The 25,027-nt window shown below is 40.3% G+C and overlaps 1 long non-coding RNA gene across 1 annotated transcript in view; it reads left to right on the top strand.

The window, feature by feature from the left end:
- Positions 1 to 24,474, top strand: part of LOC118600178 — a 93,294-nt gene extending 68,820 nt beyond the window's left edge. The window contains exon 3 of the long non-coding RNA XR_004949751.1: positions 24,280 to 24,474. This is a non-coding gene — a long non-coding RNA (uncharacterized LOC118600178). The remainder of the gene's footprint in view (positions 1 to 24,279) is intronic.
- Positions 24,475 to 25,027: the final 553 nt, after the last annotated feature.

Here is a 25,027-nt window from a genome sequence, read left to right as displayed (position 1 = left end):
TGGCAAAATTCTGGACTAAAGTGGACTATGGAAAAACGACTTTTTTTCATATTGGTTGGTTTGATGTTTTTCTTGTATTTCTTTAGGACAGCATTGTTAAATTTGTGCTAAACATGAACTGAAATGGGTTTGTTAATCCACCTGTGGAATGAGGAACTTTGACAAACCTTTATTTGCAGCACTGATGGTTTATACAGTAGAACTCCATATCTATTGTCTCAGGATTTCTTTTATCCACAGTGGCTCAGCTTTTCTTTGCCTTAAAATTTACAATATTATCACTGGATTTTGAAATCATAGAACAGGTGAAGAACTATTTTTTCTTTTAGAGGGTAAGAAGCAGCCACATAATGTCTCACTAGCTGTGTTTATATGGACACAAGTAATCGGAATGAAAGTCTGATCAGAATAAAAAAACGTCATACTCTGGCCCAACAATCCATTCCGATGGATTCCGCTCCAGAACAGACTTTGTAGCTCAAACGGGACCGATTGGTTGTTTCCAAGCAGAGCCGGGCCGTAGTATAGGCAGAATAGGCAAAAGTCAAAGGTGCTGCACATCCAGGAATCGCCAGAAAGGGAGGAAGAAAAAATAAATAAATGAAAAAATAAAACATTTTCTGCTTGGATTTTGGTACTTCATACAGACAAACTATTCAATGTTTTTTGAGAGAAGTTTGCAGTAAGTGAAGATGAACTCTGCTGCTTTTTTGGAGGCTTTCTTTTGTGGTAATGACCTTCCACCAATCAACAAGCTTCAATAGTATTTCCACCCTAACCGATTCGTTCCATTTTTCTATAGACCTAAAACCAATGGGGGCCCAAAAACAGGTACAATCCACTCCAACTGAATGGGTCAATTTCATGATGGAAATGCTCAAAACACAGAACCGTATCGAAACGCTCAGTAAGGTGCAACAGACCCTCATGGTATGTTTGGGCCTGCCGGCTCTGTCCAGCTTTATTCTCTGCTACTAGTTGGTTATCGGCTCAAGACAGGAGTCAGAGCTCTGTCTCCCCCCCTCTGGTCACTGACGGGAGCCGTCTCCAGAGTACTGACTGCACTTCATCTCCCAGAAGCCCCAGCCCACAGTTCCTGGATATTGCTCAGCTGACCCTCATATGCTAATCAACCACTGGACATCTAAGGTTACTTCGGCTCAGAGCCACACTCGGTGCGAAGTATTGCTTGTGCCACTCAGCCTGCATACTGAGCATTTCATCCTGACCTGATCTCCTGTCCACCTGATCCTGCTTCATCTTTGATTCTGCTTGCTTGCCGCCTGCCCCGACCCTTGCCTGGATCCTGACCACTCTGGTTGTTCTCTGATCCTTCCGTGGTTGTTGCTGTGCTGACTTCTGCTGTCTGTGACATCACTGGAGTGTCAAAGTGTTACTTTAAAAACTACCATAAAGTTTGTTTTATGCCAATTTTACAGAAGAAACGCTAAAATAAATGATCCCATTCTGCCACGTGTGTAAAACATGCACATTTCTTGCGTTTTTGTGAATATGATAGCAGAAAAGGCCTCTGTAGCATCTTGTTGCTTCCCTATTTTACATTCTTACTTGCTGGATCAGTTTCTGCAGACTTTACTGCTTGCAGCAGAGGTCAGAGAAGGGCTCGTACTCTTCAGATCTGACAAGATAAGTTTAAATTTTGAGGGAAAGGCTCCCACACTGTGCATAGTGCCTGCTGTTCTTTCCACCTGCGGTAGAGTTCCCTGACAGCTGAAATCTCATCAGACGTAATCATTTCCATGTTTGCAGCTCAAACCTTGAAGCTACATGGAAACATGCCTGGATCGGAGCCTCTGTCTTGAGTGTTGACAGGTGAATTTATGATGTGGCAGAACTTCTGCTTCTTTATACTTTGGTTGTGTCAGTCTAAGTTTTTTTTTTTGTATTTACTAGAACTATTTGAAACTGATTTTTCTGTCATTTTGAGGCACTGTGCTTGCCATCTTTCCAACTTGGATCCGAGTGGCTCTAATTGGTGACACACGACAGGACACGGCGGTAAACAGCCAGTAGCGTCTCGGCTTGCGGCCTGACAAACAGAGGCGGTATTAATTGTCAACAGAGGTTTTCTGGGACGGGACACCTCGGGAAACTGGGGAATGCATGGAAATGCATGAATGGAAAGTGGCAGCGCGGATTCCAGGGAGGTCCGTGGCTGTTTTTAGGCTGATGGGTATGGTGTGTTAAAGCTTGTCACACAAAGCTCGGCAGAAGTACACTCTCTGTAAACTTTCCGGGAGCTTTTTAAACACAGAGGGTGCCAGCCTACCCGGCCAGAGACGGAGCGGGAGGCGCAGCCAAGATGTCCCGCACCGTCCGCAGCCACCGGGTGCGAGATTATACGGTTCTTTTGTATTTATGTTACCTTATGTATTTAGATTACATGGCTTCTTTGTGTTGAGCAAGTTAAACACACAGGTCATCATTCATGTCGCAGGCTGGGACTCTGCTTTGCTGCGGGGGGGTTGATGTCAGACAGGTCACTGCAGGACAGGTGAACAAGTGCGTTTTGATCAAAAACAGAAGAAAACAAAAGATGAATTTTGTGGTATTGCAAAGCTTTGTCAGGTTTGAATCATGGGAGGATTCAAAACTCACCTGTAATACTCATCATACCTGTCTTTTGAGTCCTACAAAAACTGAATCGAAGAAAGTTAAAACCCTTATTTTTCAAAAATTTACTTGAGAAAATAATCTTGTAAAGAAATATTTTCAGTAACAAATAATCTGTGTTTAAGAAAACATCTATTAGTGACCATTTTTCTTAAAATAAGAGTTCTTGGTAAGACCCCTTTGGCAAATTTCTTTGCTTATTTAAAATATTTTAATCAAATTTTGAGGATTTTTTTTTTTACTTATTTCTGCAGAGCCTGTTTCTGCAGTGTAGATAAATGTACTTCTACATCACAATCTGTATGGCGAGAAAAACAACCTGCTCAACAATTCCCAGTATGGCTGCCATACCTTCCAGTCAACCATGCCAGAACTATTGCTTTTACCAGAACATATATGTCATCAAACAAAGGTCATAATAATGAGGCTTTATACATAGATCTAGAAAAGCCTTTAGTACAGTTAATCATCACAAATGTTGTTTTTTTTCCATCTAATTAGTGTTTGGATCATAAGTGATAGATCTCAGACTATAAAAATTGGCTCAGCAACATTTGAGCCACTGAAGGGCTCTATAGGTGTTCCACAGGGCTGTATATTAGGTCATCTACAACCATGACATTTTATTATGGACAGTTGTGTCTTCAACTGACAAAACCAATTCTGCAAATTCCCATAGAAAGAGGAATATATATATATATATATATATATATGTCCTTAAACTGGTTACATTACCAAAGAATTATCGTTATATTTACCTAAGAGGGAATTTTTGTGCAAAAGCACACATCTAAAGTGGTGATTCCATCACACATATGCGCACAACTTTATCAAAATTCTAGTAATGTTGAGCACAATTTTGCAATTACACTGTTTCCATTAAATCATAATTATTTGAATAAACACAAACTAACACACGTAATTCATAAACACAGCAACGAATGTGAACAATACTTTGATTTACAGCAGATCCATTCAAATTTCTCCCACGGCACTAGCGCTCATCATCGTCTATCAAAGGAGACGTTGGCGTCTTTTTCAGGGCATGGAGCGGCGAGCTACATAGGAGGGGCTACGGATGAAGCAGAAAGCGTGGTATGTGGTCACGTGACTCATTTAATTAGAAAAAAGTGTTTCCATTGCAGTTTGGAGAGATATGTTAATTTCGACACACCTCAAAAACCTCTGCCAAGCACAAAAACTTTTTTTGATAAATTAAGTTCAACTCAACTTTATTTATATAGCCAATATCACAAAAAAATTGCCTCGTTGGGCTTCATGCTAGTAATTGTACTGAAGCAGAACGTCAGTCATAAAATATAAACATTAGCTAATTACTAAGATAAACAGACTAAATTAACCAACTATCCCTGCCCTTAGACCCTCCTTCCTGGTAAGGAAAAACTCCTAAAAAAAACAGATTCCAGGAAAAAAAAGGAGAAAGCTTACGGATGCCGACATAAGGAAGGATCCTCTCCCAGGACAGACGAGCGATTTACCAGGACTGTAAAAGAAGAATTAGCTAATCTAACTCTACAACTACATATTTGAATAGATAGGATAGGACTAGGGGACAGATGGGGATGAGGTCCATAGCCAAGACGAACCAGGAGCATGGACAATCCACCAGGAATCACTACCCCTCTATGATGCGAGATGATGAGCCGGAGGCGTGGTCCACGGCCAAGAACAGGAGCACAGGCGATCCACCTGGAATCTGAAATCTCTCCTGCTCCAGCGGAGTGGAGCCGGAAAGAGGAACAACACCTGAATCACACTGCACCAAACAGAAGCACAAAGAACTAAACAAAATAAATAATCAAGAATAGAGGAGAGGTGAAATAACTGAGAACAGAGAACAAAACCCCAGTGTACTATACTTTTCTCAGGTTCTAACTTCTAGCAGCCTACTAGCATAGCATCAACTTGTTATTGAATTTTAATTCAAACAAGTTAATAGTCTCAAGCTGTATGGCACATGTAGCTGGTGTGGATATTAATGATGATGGAAAAACTAAAATTTATAACATATCAATATTAATCTAAACCCACAAGAGCTACAGCAGAGGGAATCATCCGCCAGGGCCCAGTTTACCAAATCAACTTCACTCTGAGTTTTTTCTAATTGACTTATTTCCATTAGGAGAATGTAATATCCCAAATCCAATTTGCACAATTTCATAGTCAATACAAACGCACCTTATGTATACAGTTTATTACACGCTGGACCTCTAACTTAACAGGCATATGCATATTTATTTATTTTTCATTTATTTAAAAGTGAAAGGACAAAAAACACTTTTACAATTTTAAATGCAACTGATGCTATGTCCACAGGCCATCTAGATAACATCTAATTTGCGGACCAGGTCCCTTAGAATGAAGTATACAGTACATATGTCCATGCAGACCTCCACACTTACAACTACACTAACTTAAATATACACTTGTCAAATGTACGTATATCATAGATTCTTGCATACAAATGATTGAGCAATGTTACTGTTACCGTACAGTAACAGTATTTGAACAGAATAAAAGGGGTAGATATCTAATCTGTGCTGCTGCTGTGACCCATTTATTTGTGGTATACTCAACCACCAGTGATGTCTGAGTCCTTGGACAATTAAATCTTTCATTTATCCAACGGTCCAGTGTCCAGACCACCAGAATTTTTGGCTTGAGTATTTTATGGAGACGAGTTTCGGTTTGATGATTCCATTTATTGCCTTGAATAATAGCATCCAGATACAAAACCTTCCATTTTTCATGGGTTTATATTCAAGAAAAAATGTCTTAAATTGGTGCTCAGTGTTCCTATGAGTTGGACCGGTGTTGGGGCAGTTCAGACGAGGTCATGGTCACTCTCCTCCCTGAATTTCTCTTTGGTTCATAACTTTCTGCTCATTTTTAGCTTGAGACAAAGAAAATTATGGATTCGGTCCAAAGAAAGCATGCTCATCATTCTGCCAGAACCTCGGGCTTCTTGTGTTTGTATCAGCGATGCACTTTTTTAAATGCTGCTTCTTAAAGATCTTCATGTTTGGGGAACAGCTTTCCATCAACCACGGGCCGCCGCCTTTGAAGTTCCTCTCGAAGGCAGACAGGGTTGGAAGATGACGGATTCACAAAGAACGTGCTTTCCATAACAATCTGGATCCATCTGGTGAACTGTGAGATTTGAAGAGGTCTTCCTCTGGGGAATATCTCAGTGTCTCTAGTAATGTGCGACCAGATGAGACAGGAGTCCGAGCCCTGCTGCCGCTCAGCAGGCCGCCGTGTTGACTGTGAGCGCCTGGGACATCTTCAACTGTTTTCACTGGGAGAAGTGTTGATGAAACGCTCGTGGCTCGATTCCCGCCGTGACAGATGTGGACAGAGGCGGCAAAGCTAAACAGTTTAAACGAAGGGAATGCTAAAAGCGCAGCTGCATTGACAAGAGCAAAAACATGTCGGGCTGACTGCCGACTCCTCACTTACCCTATGATACAAATCACCAAATTCTAACTGTTAATGCGGATACTTGACAGAGACTTGGCAGACATGTTGGATGAGGGTAAAAAAAAGACTGCAGGTGTTCAGAATGTATCAAAACAAAATAACAAAGCCTGTAGAGTTAACCAACACAGTTTAACTGAGACTTTGATTTATATGGAACGTTCTGGATGGAATTAGATGATATCAACCTTTAAATGTTGGAATCTCTCATTTTTCACTAGAGCTTTAGTTTCAGTGTTTAAATTGGACAACATTTTCAAGAAGTTGGTATTTTTAAACTTTCGGTTTATGAAAACATATTTTCAAAATAAAATGCTACCACAAGACATTTTGTTTAAAAAGTCATAATAATTTCAGATATTTTTTATGCAGATGATGAAGATTCAATGAAACAAATTTGTTGATTTATAGAAATCGTTTCTGATATTTAAAAAAATCCATTAATTCTCCATGATCCATGATTTTCCTTTAGGGCAAAAATATTGATCATATTTAGTTTCTATTGCTTATTCTTTCTATACAAAGGAACATTTTCTGTGCTAAAGTTTCTGAACGGATGCCTTTCTATCAGCCATGTTGTGAAAAAAAACTCTCAAATGTCTCTTTTGCAAGTTTCCTTAAATACGCAACTTTATTTGATTTAATCTTTGTTCTTCAGTAAATGTTTACAGCTGGTGGAACTGTGTGATGAAGATTTCACCTTTAACGTCAAAGTGGAGGCTAACAACGGGACACTAGCTTTAGCGACATCCAAATTTTGAGGTGTGATTGATAAATAAAGAAAAACAAAATGATTCAACTGTCGTAAAATTTGTATTTTCTGAATATAATATAAGCATGAATCTATCCATCTTTATTATCAGCGTGTGAATCAGTCGAGTCTGTCGCCGCGTATTAGACAGAGCGGCTAATGCTACATGAGAACTATCTCAGCAATTCCATATGTCGAGGAAACTTCAGGGTTTTTTCTGTAAAAAACAGCTTAATTGTAGTTTGAGGTCGAAGGCTCTTCTTCGGTTTCCTCATTGGATCTTTTTTCCCCAAAGAGATTTTCCAAACGAGTTTAATTGTTTTTTTGTTTTTTTTTGTATTTGGCTTTGAGCTACTAGCTTAGCAATCTAGTTAGACATGCTAGTTAGCTACTTTAACTCCCGTGACGAACACGGATGTTGTGAACAGAACCTGGAAGACTTTCAAAACTTCTTTCAGGATCAGAATAAAAAGTAAATGGAAATAATCTAAGTTTTTGCATTTATTTATTTTTTTCGGTCTGTGGCAACTTCACTTAAATAATGATTTGATCTGGAGTAATAACACAAAAACTGTGCTCCGTATAGAACAGCCCAGGACAGGAAGGGAGGGGGTCCAAGACCAGATTCCCCCTCCTCCAATTCTGTTGTGAGATGATTCCCAAACCACTACCCAGGGGATTTCCCTAAAACGTTGAGGAGCAATCCAGGATACAACCACTGAGGTCCTGAAACCTTCCTTTTGAGATTGAACATGGGCCTTAAAAACCTTTTTTCAGTTTCTTTCCTATTGAATTCTGTGTGATGATGCTGAACTTCCTGACGTCTATCATAGAACTGAACAGAAGCACAGTAAACACTAATAAACTGGGATTATATGATTTACTGGTGTAATGATGTATAAAAATGAAACCAAATACAAGGTAAAACTTCAGAAAATAAAAGTATCTTGTTAAGAAAACAAAACAAAATAAGAAACCCAAAAAGGGACATCGCTGATTGGATGATGTTTGATCAACAAGTTTTTTGAATGGCAACATCCTCCCATATTTCCAATATTTCTTCAAATTTCTGCAAAGGTTTGATGATTGTTCAATCAACTCTACTACAGTGCAGATAAAACCTCCTTTTTTTCCCTCTTATCGTCCAATCAGTGTTATCCTATAATACCTTCCTTTTTTGGTTTTTAATGTTTTATTTTTTAACATTTCACTGACTATTTCTGTTTTCAGAAACTTTTTTGTAAGCTTTGTTTTACTGGAATTTAGTTTTCATTTCTAAAATGTAATGTTTTTTTTATTATTTGTTTTGCTTTTTTAATCGTCATTGTGATCTTCTTGCATTGAGAGATTTTTTTTTTTTTTTTTTGGTGTGATTTGGACTTCAGGGCTACCATAGTTTTCAGGTGTTTACCATCTTACTGATAAATGATTGTTTGAATCCTGTAGTTACAACATTACCCCATGTTTGTTGTTCATGAGTGGACAATATTAAGAATAATCAGTAACTATAAAGTATTTCTTGTGTTGTATCAGAGGAATAGTAGAGTACCTGTATGATATTTCACCTGAAGTTTTTGTTTGAGGAGTCAGATTGACTTCTGGCCATCACCAGAGATTGCTAGTTCGTAAATAAACATTAAATGTAAGGAGATATTTTTGTGCTGATTTATTAGAAATATTGTTAATAATAACACAAAAGGTCGCTCACAAAGATGAATTTTTAGAAAGGGCAAGTTACCCTAAAATATACTGAAGGATGATCTGCTTTTTCAAAGCCGTTAGGGTAGATAAGGGGACATTTTTCTATTTATGCTCAGGAAAAAATCAAAACAGAACAAAGATTTTTGCCTTTCACATAATTCTCAGGAGGAAAATCTGATTTATAAACAACCACTGATAGTTAACCCTAACCTGACCAGCATGAGTGAGTGAGAGACGGAGCGGAAAGAAGTGATGCTGCTACAGGAGAATGTTTTTATGAATGAAATATATATAAAAGCTTACATCTTGACTAGAGCTTATGAGTGAAATGTTAACTTGTAGCTTAAATTCCTGTCACTTTGGTTCATTAAAGCTCACTCTCTGATCATCTGCAACGGTAGAACGGTGATAAAAATTAAGATGTCCCTGATTGATCAGAAATCGGGGCGGTTACATGGTTGATGACTCAATCAGTATCTGAGTTTTTCCCCCGATCAATATCGGATATTTCATTAATTCTTATTATGATCAGTGCTTTATATTTCAATCTAATTATTTTGGATAAATACTCCACTAGATATCAGCATGTCATGAACAGATTAGAATATGTTGTTGCTGTAAAACACAGCAGAATTTGGCAGCAGTTTAAACCAGAGGCTAATATAAACAAACAAACAAACAAGCTAGCGATGTAATCACAGATTCAGGGATCAATAACGCTTTAACGCTGTAAACTGACTGACCTACTCTATTGAGTTGTTTTAACGTACCAAACACCTTTAAAGGCATTTCAACAGAAGAGTTTTTGTTTCTTTTTTATGTGAAGCTTTTCGAGAGACAGACGGCTGCACAACAGCTGCTAACTATGCTAAGCTAAGTGCTAGCTCCGTGATTTAACTCCTCAGGACAAGGGCTGTTCTTTGATATGCCTGTTGTATTTATCTGACAGAGAAATAAAAGTCAAAATGAAAATGACTACTTGGTAATAAAACCAAAAATGTGATGTCTTAAGTGCTTAAAAAACGAATCACATAACCAAAAAACATATTATAAGGCGCAGTCTTAACTAGGGGGTCTGTTTCTGTACTCAACTCGTACACAAGGCGCACTAACCAACCACAGAAGCAAAAACGTGAGTTTAGTTAAACTTTATTCCATTATCCAACAAACCACTTTTATTTTTTAACCAATATTATTCCACCAAACATCTTAAGTGTTTGAATTAAACATCTGCGTAATTCAACCGTCAAACATTCTGGTTATCTCTCGTAGTTGTTGCCGTCAGTGTCATTGCTAGGCGGTTGTTCAGTAAGGATGCTTTTGTGAAAGATCAGAAAACAGTTACAGCAGATCTTTAGTCCAGGTGTCAACAATCCCTTCACATATGGAGGCATAACTCACCCAACAACATGTGAATCGAACTGCACCAAACAAAATCACGGAGAACTAAATACATAAAGAGTAGAAGAGAGGAGAATTTAATGAGAATAGAGAACAGAACCCCAGAGCTGATGTGAAAAATAACGATGATGGAAAATTAAATTTACATTTAAATGCATCAATATTAATCTAGCCTCACAAGGACACAGAAGAGGGAATATTCTCTGATTACTAGCTAGTCTGGCAGAATGCCTGTCCAAAGAGGAATGTTTTAAGGCTAGTTTTGAAGGTAGAAACTGTACCTGCCTCTCTGACATGAGCTGGGAGCTTATTCCATAGAACAGGAGCTTGATGGCTGAAGGTTCTACCTCCAACTGTACTTTTGGAAATTCTAGGAACTACAAGCAGTCCAGCATTTTGTGAACGAAGTGTTCTGACTGGTTGGTAAGGAACTATGAGATCTCTAATATAGGATGGGGCCACACCATTCAGAGCCTTATAGGTTAACAGGAGGATTTTGAACTTGATCCTGGATTCAACTGGTAGCCAGTGGAGAGAGGCTAACACAGGAGTGATGTGTTCTCTTCTACTAGTTCCTGCTAACAATCTTGCTGCTGCATTCTGGACAAGCTGAAGACTTTTTAAAGAACTTTTAGGGTATGCTATCAGTAAAGAGTTACAGTAATCCAGTCTAGACGTAACAAATGCAAGGATGAGTTTTTCAGCATCACTTTTAGATAACATATTTTTAATCTTAGCGATATTACGTAGGTGAAAAAATGCAGTTTTACAAGCTTGAGATATGTGAGCCTTAAATGATAAATCCTGGTCAAATAAAACCCCTAAGTTTCTGACTGAAGAATTGGAGGCAACATTTACACCATCCAGGGAGACTATCTGATCTGAGAGAGCATCTCTCAGGTGTTTAGGACCCAGTATCATGACCTCAGTTTTTTCTGGGTTTAGGAGGAGGTAATTAATTGTCATCCAGGTCTTAATGTCTCTGATGCAGGAATTCAGTTTCTCTAGGTGGTCATTCTGGTCTGGTTTAATGGATAAATATATACACTTTCTTTGGAAGTGGCCCCTTGAACGCCCCATGCTCCTGTCATCAGTCACTAAAAACTTGTCAAGTCACCTTAAAGATAAGATCCTGATCTCAATGGGTTTCACCTGGTTAAATAAAGGTTAGGTTTTTAAAATGTCCTGTTCTTTGAGTATTTGGAGACGCAAATCAGCTTTTTTGTTTGCATGTGAACAGAATCATCAGGTGTGTGATCAGATGTTTGTCTCAGAACTGAGTAACAAAGTCTTTCAATACTTAAAGAGACTTCAGGTCACTTTGAAGGAATTTAGAAACACGTTTAAGCATCACGAAACTCTTCCTTGATTATTTAGATGAGTCGTAGTTGAAACCTATTGTAAATATTTACTAAGGTATTTTTTTTATTCTTGTTTTGTTTCAAAATGGTTGTTGGTATAATATTTTCCTTCAGTTGAACAGCGGAACATGTGTCGGCGCGTTCCAGAAAAGATATGATATTGCTTTGCTCTTTCAAGATGTTCAACCAGCCGGTTGTTGCAGCCTGTTCTTGTATATTTGAAGCATCTGACCTCTGACCTTTCTTTGACGCCCTTGCTGCCATACGTTACAGCCGCTCTGTGTATTCGTCAGCTGTCACCCGCTGCTTTTAGGGCTCTTCTAGACTAAACCGAGTTGGCCATAAAATAGGTTAAAGTAACAAAAAAATGCTGGGATTGTTTAACACAGTTTTAAATGAATTTGCTCAATAATCCCGTTTACTGTAATAAATCCCAGAATGAGGTGAGGCTGGAGGAGAGTTTATAATCTGGTTTTATCCTGTTTTTTCATTCTTTTGCCATCATGTACTTGAACTTTTGAGTTTGTGCAAACCAAACAACACAAATCCCTTAAATGTATGACAAAAAAAGACCAAAGGCTTTCCTTTCTGGATGCTTCTTCAAAAGCCGGGCTCTGTTTACAGGCTGAGAAAGGGCTGGGCTCGGGGACGGGGGCGGGGGGGCCTGCAGTCTTTTACAGTGTTGTCTTGTCTGTCACATGACAGCTGACTGCCACGCCGCGACCCCACCCCCCACCTCTGCTGTAGTTTCCATTAGAAAAGAGGGGTCACCGGCAGAGTTTCAATGATTTTCCTATAAACCAGCATATTTACACAGACTGTGGCACCTGACGCCGTGACACTCGCGACATTCTGTTCAGTCCCCAGAGTTGCCATAAGTCACTTTGGAGAATTAAGTAAATATTTTTATCAGAGCTCTGGCGCTGCCCAAACCCTGTTGAGAACGAGTTTACCAGCAGCCTGTCAGAACCAAAGTGGCACGAACACGCTGCCGAGTCCTCCACATTATTCTGGAGTCTGTTTACTGTCAGACAAACTTGCAAAATGCCACCTGAGGCGTGACCGGACCAGACCGGACCGGACCGGACCTGAGACCTTCGCTCCTCACTGCAATCGCAGGAGGATGAAAGCATTCTTCTGGACCCGTCCATGTGCACATCGTCTCGTTTAAATACTGCATGTCACCCATCACAGATGCAGCCCCACATTCCACTCTGCTAAGTATTATCATGCTTCTGGATTAAACCAGCGGGAGACATGAGGATGCTGGACGGGATGCTGAAGTTATAGGAGATTAGCGACTGGCCTGATGAAGGTGCAAAGAGGTCAGTCAGTGTTGCTGGAAGGCCTCTGAGATGAAAGCAACGCGTGGAATCTGTGGAAGTTGCGACTAAGCAGACTCGGTGCAGCAGCTCACAGCACCAAAGAACGCTAAACATGCTAATGAGCTTTTTGTTTTTGTGTCGTTCTTTCCCTCTCTGACCCCAAACGGTCATGATGACTCCTACTGGCTCTACCTAGAAGATGGAGTTTCCATATCTACTGCCCAGCCAGCAAGGCCAGGTGGGCCCATAGGGTTTAAAAAGGGGAAGAAACTGTGGGCTTCATCTGTGTTGCCAACATTGGCTTAAGTGGGGACTCAGTGGGTTGGCTTAGAACCCAACCCACCCGCCCGGTAGAAAGTGGAGTTCGCTAGATCACTACAGCGGAGTTTGCTAGCTTGCTACATTGAAGCCTGCTACAACGGAGCTCGCTAGCTCACTACAACAGCGCTAGCTAAAATGAAGCTTGCTAGCTCCATACAGCGGGGCTTGCTAGCTTACTACAACAGAGCTCGCTAGCTCACTACAACAGAGCTAGCAAAAATGGAGCTCGCTAGCTCACTACAACGAGGCTCGCTAGCTAGATACAACGGAGGTTACTAGCTCACTATAACATCGCTAGCTACAATGGAGCTCGCTAGCTCACAACAATACAATGGAGCTAGCTACAACGGAGCTTGCTAGCTCACTACAGCAGGGTTCACTAGCTCGATACTGCGGAGCTCGCTAGCTCACTACAACAGAGCTAGCTACAACGGAGCTCAGTAGCTCAATACAGCGGAGTTTACACAACAACAGAGCTTCCTAGTTCGCTACAGCAGAGCTCGCTAACTTGATACACCGAAACTCGTTACAACAAAGCGCTCTACAGCAGAGCTAGCTAATTTGCTACAGCAAAGCTCGCTAACTCGCAACAGTTGAGCTTGCTAGCTTGCTACAGCAGAGCTCGCTAGCATGCGCTGTCCACTGGGAGGCTGGCTAGCATAGTGAGCCTACCCACTGAGTGTCCACTTAAGCCAACGTGGGCAAGCACTTGGGCGGTCACCACAGAAACTGTGGACAAACCCAATCGGTTCCTTTTTGCAAGGCTAAGTGAGGTCTCACATCTTAAGCTACATTCACAGCATCCTCAGCAACGCATGATAAAGCGACCACTACCGTTGAATAGACTTTGTAAACATGCCTATATGCACGTTTCAGGCTTCAGAGTTTACAGGTAGCGACACAAGTTTCTATGACCATATTCTAGCTCTACATACAAAACGCACAGCTACTGAACGCCCATTGGAAGTTAAACTAGTTGAACTTTGACTGGTCAGGGACCCTGATTTTGTAGTCACGTATGGACGGCGTCCTTTTTAATTGTGCCAACTGTTTGAAATAGTCTACATTCTTGCTGTTGGCGAGTCATGAGTTTAATTCCAGTTTTAAGGGGTTGTGGTATTGTCTTAATTCTTTTTCCAGCTAATCTTCCTCAACCAGCTTCTAAACACCTGAAACAGGTGCATTTTACCAAAAAGAAGCTTCAGTGTCAGTGCTGGAGCTCAAAATCCTAGATCTGGTCTTCCAAGGCAAGTTCATTCAGCTTTTTCTCTAGTTCAGGGGTCTGTAACCTGCAGCTCCAGAACCACTTGTGGCTCTTTTACCGCTCCATAGTGGCTCTCTGGCTAAAGTTAAAAAATGTATTTTTTTCAAGTAATGGTCAATAATTTAGCATTTAATTAATTTAGATTAGTTAAATTTAGAAATTTATGGCTTAGGTGCACCTTGAAGATAAATTATGTAGCTTTTTACATTCCTGCTGACTTGAAGAGTTTCCTCTTTGCTTCGTCTAGAATACAACGATTTCAAATGCTAAAAAGTCTGATCCTTTATTAATTTGAAGCACATATTATATTATGCTGTCCAGAGCTGCACTGGGATGATCCAGTCTGGCACAGGGCGTCTTTTATTTTGAAAGGAAATCATACAAGCTTCTGTCAAACGTAAAAAATAATTTCACAGGTTGAGAAAATGTTTATATTTCTGTTTTTATTCATCCCACAAAAGCATAATTAGTTTTTATTATTAAAAAATACATTGTGATGAATGCATTGCAGTATCAAAATGAGAGTTTATGGCTCTTACTAAGTTTTGATCAGTAGAAAACAAACCCAAATGGCTCTTTTATTGCTAAAGGTTGCAGACTCTGCTCTAGTCCAACCCTGGTCCATCGGGAACACGGACCTGCAAGTTCTCCTTGTTGTCCTGCTTTTGCCCCAGTCACAACTACCCTTACAGTGGATACGGGCTGTGAAAAAAAAGGTATGGGGCGTGCTTGGTGAGTCTGTAGAGAGAAAATGTTTCTGCACATCAAGTAGATGAGATGCAGGCATTTCATAAGGATGTTTAATTTTATAAACTGCTCCCAAAATCCTGTGCATTGAGCAAAAGGCACATTAGTGCGGTTCAAGTGACAAATATGCGCTCCTTGTGTGCAGCCTGACTATTAGAAATTTAATAAGAAGCCAGGGTTCGCACCTTTCTAACGACTAGTACAGCATCACCTGCATGTCCCAAGTGTGTCTAACTTTCATTACCCCTCAATTACTTTCCAATCCATTTACCAAATGCGCGACAATGGTTCAATTTCAATTTTCATGACGTCCCTTAAGGCGACCGCACAAGTTTCAAAGGAACTGCAAGACACACTTCTCTTTAAAATGTGGGCGGTCCTCTCTACAAAAAAAAAAAAAAATTCTGATACATGTGACTAAGGCCTAAAGCGCATTCAGCTCATAAAAAAAGTTCTCCAGAAGTCTGATAATGGATGTCATTGATGAATTGGAGGGATAGAAAAAAAATGCAGGACGGTGTTCCCCAAGGACTGGTGTTGGGAAACTCTAGTTTTTAGTAACGAGCATAAATCCTCTCATATGTTGGGAGTCAGTCATTACAGTTCTTTCAAACAGCCACTGGAGACTCAATATCAGGCATTTTAGGTTTCTGCACCACCACAAATAAAACAATAAAAAGAAAATGTTAATACTTAGATTAAACTATAACTATCTTAATAAATTGGAATATAACAATCATAAATAATTGTATTTTTGCTTTGGTTTCAGGGTTTTTCTACATTTGTAGTGTCTTGAGATGACCTCAGATGTGAATTGGTGCTTTATAAATAAACTCAATTGAAATATTAAGCAGATGTCTTTATTTAAAATAATGACGGTAATGAGCTTGAGAATTTCTACCAATTTGTTGATTGCAACATAAATTCACAGGAATCCCTTGGAAATGTTGAACCGGCTCCAACATAAATACCGCTCGCCCGTGAAGGAGCCTGAGCGCTTGGCTCGGCCTCAGCCTGGCTGGTGGTCGCCTGCGAAGCCCGGAAAGTGTGAGCGCAGCGAGACAACGTGAGAGAAACCGACCAGATGTGACCAGCGGCTTTGAAAAGCTGATCAGATATGGGGGCTGATGGAGCGAAACAGTGTGAATCCCAGAGCGTTGTAATTCACCGCGAAACACGGCAATCTCTGGTTTTCATCCAACTTAAATAAAACAAATGCAGTGAAGTGGCTCATGAACTGTGTAATGACACTGTCAACACACAAGTATTCTATAATAGGAAGAAGACTACTTGTAAACAGTGGCCGAGCTTTGCAGGTCAGTGATGTGAAAGTATTTTCCCCAGCTATGAAACTGCCAGATGAATAAAAGAGCCTAAACTCTGTGTTTATGTTTTCTGAAATGCTTGTCTCATTTCACTCTGTAATTATTAGTGAAACAGACCTTTCATGGTGCAGGAGTCAGCAGGGGATCACAGACGTTCAGAAATTCACGTGTAGTCGTAAAATGTTTGACGGTTAACCACACGACTTCATCAGATGAGATTTAAAAAACATTTGGATTAAAATGATCAATAAGGTTCCACTCATGACATGGAATTCACTTTAGCTTGACTTTTATCTCGGATTTTGCATGAACAAGCTGGTACTCCAAATATTTTCCAACCAGACTGTTATTGATGAGTCATCAGGGAAAATGGTTATATTTAAAAATGACTCCATCTTTGAATCTCAGAGGGAAAATGGTTAGAACTCTTTTAACTTTTGTCACAAGGGGCATCAAAACAGTTGGCACTGAGATTTAAGAATGTTGTTGTTGCTGTAAATGTTTCCCTCCTGTTTGGTAAAGTTGAAGGCTGACCAAATACGAACAAAAATCCTCAAAATGATTGAAGCATAACTACCTAAATAAAATCTAAAGTTAAACCTACTTGAAATATATTCAAAAGTGTCTTTAATATGATATTGAAGAAGACACGTTTTAAAAGATAAACGTTTTGCGACTGGTCTACGGCAATTTAGGAAGTTCTTCTATCTTTTACCTGTATTAATGTCACCTATTGAACTGGTTATCTGTCTTAAGACACCTGTCCACACCCTTAAACAGTCAAACCACACCCCTCCACCAAGACCAAAGAGCTGTTGAAGGACACCAGTGAGGAGATTGTAGACCTGAACTACATGATGGAAGACGTGGTCAAAGACTTAAAGAGAGCTGGGACCACAGTAACAAAAGTCACTATTGTAACACACAACTATATGGCTTCCAAGATTCTTCCATGGATTCTTTCAAATGATAGCCTAAACCAGCACTCTTCCAGAACCATCTAAAGTTCTCCAGAGACCATCTAGATCAGGGAAAGGCATCTCCAGGCCTTGAGGACCGTGATCCTGCATGTTTTCCAGCATATCCTACTCTAACATGTTCTCATTGGCTGGACACACCTGAACCAGGTAACCAGTCATGAGCTGGGCTTAGATATCTGGAAATCATGCAGACACTGCGGCCCTCAAGGCCTGGAGTTTCTCTAGATGATCCAGAGGAGGATTCAGAGAATGCCACGTGGTCAGATGAGACCAAAAAAGAAATCTTTGGTAAATGCAGAGTTTCATCCCAACAATACCAAACCCACTCTGAAGCACGGTGGTGTAATTATCATGCTTTGGGTGTACGTTTCTGCAAAGGGGACAAGACAAGGGATCATTTTGAGGAAAGGATGCATGGAGCCAGGAAAAGTGAGATTTTGGACTAAACCTTTCTGTCATCAGTCAGAACATTGAGAGTGAGACTTGTGTATATTACATCATCTGGGCAACAACGGATTGGGTACAAACAGAAGCATTTCATGCATTTAGATCATATTTTAGCTGGCTATCAGCTGCAGAGTTTTTAGTCATTAGCTTCAGTGATTTCAGCTATTAGCTTTGTTGCAGTTATACGTTCTTATTTTTATTCATAAATATTTTTAGCTATTAATTACAGCATTCACACTAGCATTATCACAGGTAATGCTACATATGTAGTTTATAATTATGTTAAAATGTTATGGTTTTAATATTTTCAAAATGTTGTTTTGGTGTTTAATAAATGTTTATTCTGTTTGGCCGGTGACTAAAGTGTGTTATGGATTTGGACACCTCTGCCTTAAGGCTTGAACAGCCTCCTCAAGGGACGTCAGGAAAATGGTCTGTACGAGTGTTGTGACTGTGGTGAAGTATTACAAAGGATAATGTAAGTTAAACATCTATAGCAAAGCATAAAGGTGAGGCTGTTGTACAGAGTCCTTATGCTGCACTCTAGTCATTAGTAAGGTTCGAGTACTGGCTCCTGGTTGACTGACAAGTGTTCTCTATGACCTGTCGCCCACAATAAGCTCATAGGAAAAAATGTACATGAACATGTCCTATCCACGGCTCATCCATGGTCTAAAAATTTTATATTCCATGTACGGTTCATGAGGAAACATTAAAAAGTTGAGAAGACAAATCCTGAAGAATGACTTGGGGTTAAACGCTTTGGGTAAAGGTATGTGTGTGACCCATCCAAGGCCTGTAACCAATTACCCAAAGACTGCTATGTAATAAAGTGCAACAGCCCATTGTGCAGTAAAGCTGACCAGACGAGTGGCGGTCCATCGTCACAGATCGCCTTAAATCTCTGAGTCATTAGGAGAGGAGCAGATAATGAAAGCGTGTTTATTGGGTTGAGCTATCAGCTCATCGCGATGCAGCTTTAAATGCCACGTGTCTTGACTCTAGCTGTGTTGATACAGTGATACAGGCCACCACTCATGGGATAGCATCAGACAATAACCTGACCCTTTGAAAAGCTTTGCTTTCCCTTTTTTAATCTCCATATTTTCCATCAAGCCCCCAAAGTGGAGATGCTTTATTTTCCAGACAATCTTGAGTCATATGAAACAGATTCCGCGATATCCTATCATCATGTGAGTTGAGATGAAACAGAAACTTGAACCCAGGTGTCGCTTTGGACTTTCTTTGTTTTCCTCTGCATGTTCTCAGTGCTGCTGTCACAGTGGCATAAATTGTCGGCGTGTCTCTGGGTGGGCTTTTGGAGCGGGCCCATCAGTTAAGGCTTCATTAAAGAGGTTCCTCCTGGTTCTGGGAGGGGGAGTCTCTATTTGCTCTGGCCTTTTAACCGACCGTGATTTCCTGCCCCTGTTGTCTTGTTTCTGAGGTAAATGCACAGGTCTGTTATTGTTTGCATGGGCTGATGTTTATGTCAGCGTGGTGTCCAGCCCGGCCTGCGTGTTATCTCTGTGTCAAGATATGGTCTGAGGAGATGCAGCGTCCTCAGCACGGCTTCCCAGAATGCTGGATCCTAATCCAGGAAAAGCACAGGGGCATCTTCGTTTGAGCTTTTACAAGAGGTCATGCCATGAAAACGCTTTCATCGTAATGTTGTGTGGGATTCACTAAAAACAGACTCAGAGTGAGACCACGGACTTTTATCCAGGCATCTGATTGGTCAGTTTATAACTTAAATACTTTTGAATAAAGAAGATATATCATTAAAAAATAAGATAATCAAGAAGATGTTAGAACAAATGTATCAGAGAAAGAATGGGTATTTTGGCTAATAGAATGGTTGTTTATTTCTCTCTTTTTGCTTATTGGAACCAACAAGACTTCCTGTTTGGAACTCCAGTGGGAGGGGTCACTCAGTCCAGTTGGCATACACAGTCAATGATCAATGGGGGAAAATACTGGGAATTTGAGTTTTGATCTGATACCAAGTAATTACAGGGCTAGTATCACCAATATTGATAAAGAAAAGTTTGAATATAGAATAATATCTGAAATACACATTTTGTTGTTAATTAAGTGTATAATAAAGGACAGAACTGAGACTTTATTAACTAATTACAGCAATAGATACTGAACATACATCAAATATAGAACATTTATGTTAATAATTGGCATAATACCAATTTAATCAGAAGATTAACTGGTGAAAAAATTAAAACAATGGCAAAATTGTTGCAAAAGTGTAAGTATAACAGCACCACAAACATAAATTAAAAAAAACTAGTAAAAAAGAAAATAAACAAAAAAGACAAAAAAATAAAAATATAAACAACACACCTAAAGTTTCCTGCATAAAGTAGGTGGGTTTTTCTCAAATTGGGGGTCCCTTTTGCTCAATCTGGCGACTCTGCAGACAGATAGACGCTGCACTTGCATGAATTCCGTAAGTAAGCTCTTGACTGTACGAATTGAAGAAAAACTGCGACAAAAGTATAGGGTTGGGCACCGATGGGTTCTGATGCGGTTCCGGTGCTACCGCGGTTCTTTTGTTTCGGTTTCGGTTCCCTTTCGGTGCTTATTGCGGTACTTCAGTAATAAAAAATAATGCCTTTATTTTCCTAAACCCAAAGCAGAACGGCTTCAAACAAGCGCAGACTCCCTTCTGCCGTGCAGCTGTGCGCACGTAATATAAAGCATAATATAAAACTCCGTCTTAAATAAACTTAAACGTCCTTGAAATTTTAGCCTGACATTTTATTAAATTAAATCAGGAATGTGGCATTTATTTGCAGTTGTTTTTGGGCAAAAGCAATATTTTATTTCAATAAAATAAGGCGGAAGATAAATGTCAATCACACGGCTGCAAAGCGCAGCAGATGATGACGACCCGCTGTGGTGGTGGGCGGAGCCGAGCCGAGCTTTCTGCTATTAGCAGCCCAACAAGGAGGAAACGATTCATTGTTTCATTTTGGGATGGGGCTCCAGCGTTGATTAAAAATTGCGGAAACTCCACTATTCACAGCGAAAGTCCCGCCCACCGACGTTGCGGAAGCCGACCATCTCGGCGGTTTTATATGAGCCCGCCCACAAAGACAAGAAAGTAAATAGATAGGCTGAATCGTAAAGAATCAGAAGGGAGTACAAGTGACTGACATGTCCACAGACAAATGAATCTTCAATTTGGAACCGAAATCCGGCACCGTTTGCAGCCGCATCTTTCGGTTTCGGTAGAACCGCGCAAATCATAACGGTTCCTACTTGGAACTGAACTTCGGTGTCCAACCCTACAAAAGTATTGATCTCATCATGCTAGTATCAATTCTTCACCTTAGTATCGATACTATTGATACTAGATTAATACGATCAAAACATATGTTGTTCTATCGCTCAAGCTTAGGTAAACAATAAACAACTATGAATGCAGCTCAGAAATAATCCAACTGCAGTACAAACCATCCAGATGTGGACACTTATGTTTATTTTTGTATTTGGTTAGAAATTTATCAGCACCTTTAAATGAGGGATGAACGTCGAGAAGGTTTAAAGTCCATTTGATTTGTCTGTTTTTCTTGGTTTTCTGTGACTTTCACCGCGTTCACACCGGACGTGGAAGCGTTGCAAAGAGGCGTGGAACGGAGGCCGCTTCCATTCTGCATCCTTGTTAACCTATAGTGTAGTTCACACCAGACGCAAAGCGCCACGGTCGTCCACGGCCGGCTCGCGGGGTGCAGCAGTCGTTTCAGTATCTGGTCTATTTTTTGTGTGATCTGTGTCAATCCTGGCAGGAATTTACGCCATAACACATGAGAAAATCCAGCCACAACAAAACAATTTAGGGTCTCAACACTTTATGTCAAAGCGGAAGTTGCACTGCTTGTATTCTAAGCAGCTAACAGGAAGTTACGTCACAGTTGGTGAGCTGCAAAGGAAATACACAAGAGGTCGTAAAATCCTCAGAAGTAAAAATTGTTGACTAACTGTTTGTACGCACTATTAGAAATGTTTATAACTGTGTCAGTAAAGAGTTTTCACACATTCAAGGTTTGTAGTCTCACCAACGTAGAAGTCGCATTGGCTGCCCTGGTGAGACACTGAAGACTTCTTTTGTGAACAACGGGACTAGAAGTAGAAATGTACTCTTATCTTTACATGCTGACCAACATAAAAAAGTGTTGAAGGACGCCTACATATATGTTAACCTATGTGTTGTGTTGTGACCCTTCAGGGCCACCATAAGTTTCTTCAGTTTATTCCCACTTAAAACCAAGAAAAAAAATCAATCCAGTTGCCATGACTCAATTTCGAGACATTTTGATAGCAGAGTGTTTCAGCTTCAGTTGTATCAGCTGAAATCATGCTGATCATTTTTATTGCAAGAGTGTATAAAATTGTGAGGAAAGAAATTCCAGTTTTGTTAATGCCACATTACCAATCCTACGATCCAAGTGTGTTTTTGATAGAGAAAAAGTTGAGCACATGTTTCTGTCTATATGTACCCAATTCTGAACCACAGACTTCATAAACTTACTTCCTGGAGTCAGATTACATTACTATCACTATTAGCTATGAATAACAGTTATGGTTTGTTTTCTTTCCATTGCCAGCACTTTCATCTATCACTCGATTTGCCTGTTTCTGATCTCATTTATCATGTATTTATCAGATTTTGGCTGCAGTCAGGTTGTATTTTTGGTTCTTGGATGTAGATGGAAGAATAAAACATCCCTTCGGTTGAAACTCATGGGCATGGTGAGCCGCACAGTTCCTTTATGGCATTTTTTTTTTTCATACTGTGGTGCTCAGACGTCTTCATAGAAAGCAAATTGCACATCATTAAAGTGGGGTTCTACTGTATTCTACTGCCTGGGTCATACTGTTTCTCTGCTAATGGCAGCACTTATCATGCGGCGCGCGCTGATTTTCCATTGCAATCAGTTTTGTTTTGTGATATAAACTGACTCCAGTTTAGGAATAGTTTGACTTGGTAGTTTAACTCCAATATTAGCTTATCTTCTATCAGCTGTAGTCCGGGTATTGGTCCTCATTAAAATTCAAGCGCATTTAGACATATTTTTATAAGTTTTCAGATGGCACAGTTTGCCAGGAGCTTTAAGAGGAGTCTGTTGGTGCAAAAAAACAAAGCTACGAGACAGACAATCATAGTTTTAACCCTCGTGCCATCCTAGCTATTTGGCGTTGAGAGTGGGGTCATCTGGGCCCCACAAGACTGAACTTTTTTTCTCAATGATTCTTTGATTGGTTCTGGTGAAATCATGTCCACCTAGGTCCACATTTGTCATGAGAGGGATAACGTCAATTGAAGGCTAGGGTCATCTGGACCCCATAAGATAGAACAACGGTTAACAACATCTTTATACTTGGAGAAAAAGAAAAAAATGGTGTCACATAAACAATCAGTTAAAAAGAGGACAAAACTCTCAGTTTGGATCTGGAAAATGCGCTGATCGGACTTTTGCTGTTGAAGTAAAACCTTTCCAACAATCAATGAGTTACATCGTGTAACGATAGAAGCTCCGCCCTAATGGCTCCATTCCATTTTTCTATGGACCTAACAGGGGGACCAGAAATGTTTCCAGTTGGTCCTGCTTAACTGGTCCATTTTGTAATGGAAACGCTCAAACGTCCAGTTTGGTCTGGACCGCTCAGTGGAAATGAGGCATCAGAGATCAATGTTTAACCGCAACAAGCACCTGTTAGACCCGGCGTTCACTGGAGTCAATCAGAGACCTGCGACTACTTGAAGAAATACTGTATACAGGAATTTTCCTGTTAGTGTTGGACTAATTACTCCAAAAAAGTATTTTTTTTTTACCTTTAGTAATTGCGTTTTTGAAGTTAATAACACTACATCAGATATTGGTTCTTATCAAAAGTACCTGGTAATGATGGAGACATCTGCACAAAGCATCATGGGAGCTCCAGTCCCAGAAAAAACGCAGTCTGTGCCTATTTCACAGGTTCCTCTCCTCCAGATCTTTCATGAACCTTCAGGAACAGCAGACTGAGGACATAAATTCTTGTTTTGTTGTGTTCTGAGCTGTTGTAGGTTTGTGAAACAGCAGAACTGGATTCACTGAACTCTTTTATTTTTTACCTTTTTGATTACATGTTTATCTGCTAAGCATAATGCTGTTGTTTGTTGTGCTTTTTGTCGTCCATTTCTTGTTCATTTAAAGTCCTGTCAAATCTAGTTGTTGTGGAGTCATTTGTGAGAAATAAGGTGAAGTCAAATCTTTTTTTTTCTGTCTCTTGTTGAATCCATTGTGCTTCCTCTGCTTTGAGCTGCACTCTGACTATAAACATGGCTTCAGTCCAGCTCCTGGCACCATCAAGGCCTTTCTCTACTCAAATGGAAACTCGCAAATGTGTTTCATGCTTGTTTAAACTCTGTTAACTCTGGCTCTTTAAAGGTAGCAGTTTAGAAGTTTTTGACTGTGACGTGCAAACAGCACGCGCCTTCACGGTGTCTGTTTCCCTCCGTTCTGCAGGGAGGTGACCCTTGAAGAGATGTCATCCAGCAGGGAGTGAAGCGGGAACAACGAATGCCGTAAAAGCCTCCGGGATGCACAACAACGGTCTGCGGGACAGACGGCACCCCGCGCTCCAGCAGAGGCCCACACAGGCTCAGAGGAAAGCTGGACAGAAGATGGAGAGGTCCACCAACGGAGCGGGGAGTCGGTCAACACAAGGCAAGACCTCAGATTCCTGTTTGTGTTTCCCAGCGGGAGTCCAGGCAGACGCGTCCTTCAGGCCGACAGTAGCCGTGATGTAGGCCAGCTCCAGGTCTCCTGCTGATTCTCTTTACACTCACTTGGCTCCTTCAAACATGTGGTTGGAGGCGGAGTGTTGAAGCATGTACTGTGAAAAATCAGAATTCTGAACAAGAACGTTTCTAAAATGAAGAGAAGAATCTGAAAAGGGGATTCAGGATTCCACCTTTGGAAACTGAAGACCCACAAAGACACTTCAAAGTGCTCACACACGGCTTTTTACAGAAGACCACACTTGATTCAGGGTTGTGTTATTAGAAGTTCCCACATATAAACTTCCCAAATGCATTAAAGGGGCCATACCATGATTTTCTTAAGCCTTTCAGAGTAAACTATATCCATATATATGATCATATTACCTTTGAAACACTTAAAATCCAATTATTTATGAAATAAGAGTTATTTTGTGAACTCTTTTCTTACCCAGAAATAAAACGACTCAATGTCTGAGGCTCCGCCCGTCACT

This window comes from Oryzias melastigma, linkage group LG19, assembly GCF_002922805.2.
Source record: "Oryzias melastigma strain HK-1 linkage group LG19, ASM292280v2, whole genome shotgun sequence".
Classification (NCBI taxonomy): Eukaryota; Metazoa; Chordata; class Actinopteri; order Beloniformes; family Adrianichthyidae; genus Oryzias; species Oryzias melastigma.
The sequence above is the reverse complement of the archived record's forward strand: the minus strand, read 5'-3'. Positions and strand labels throughout refer to the sequence as shown.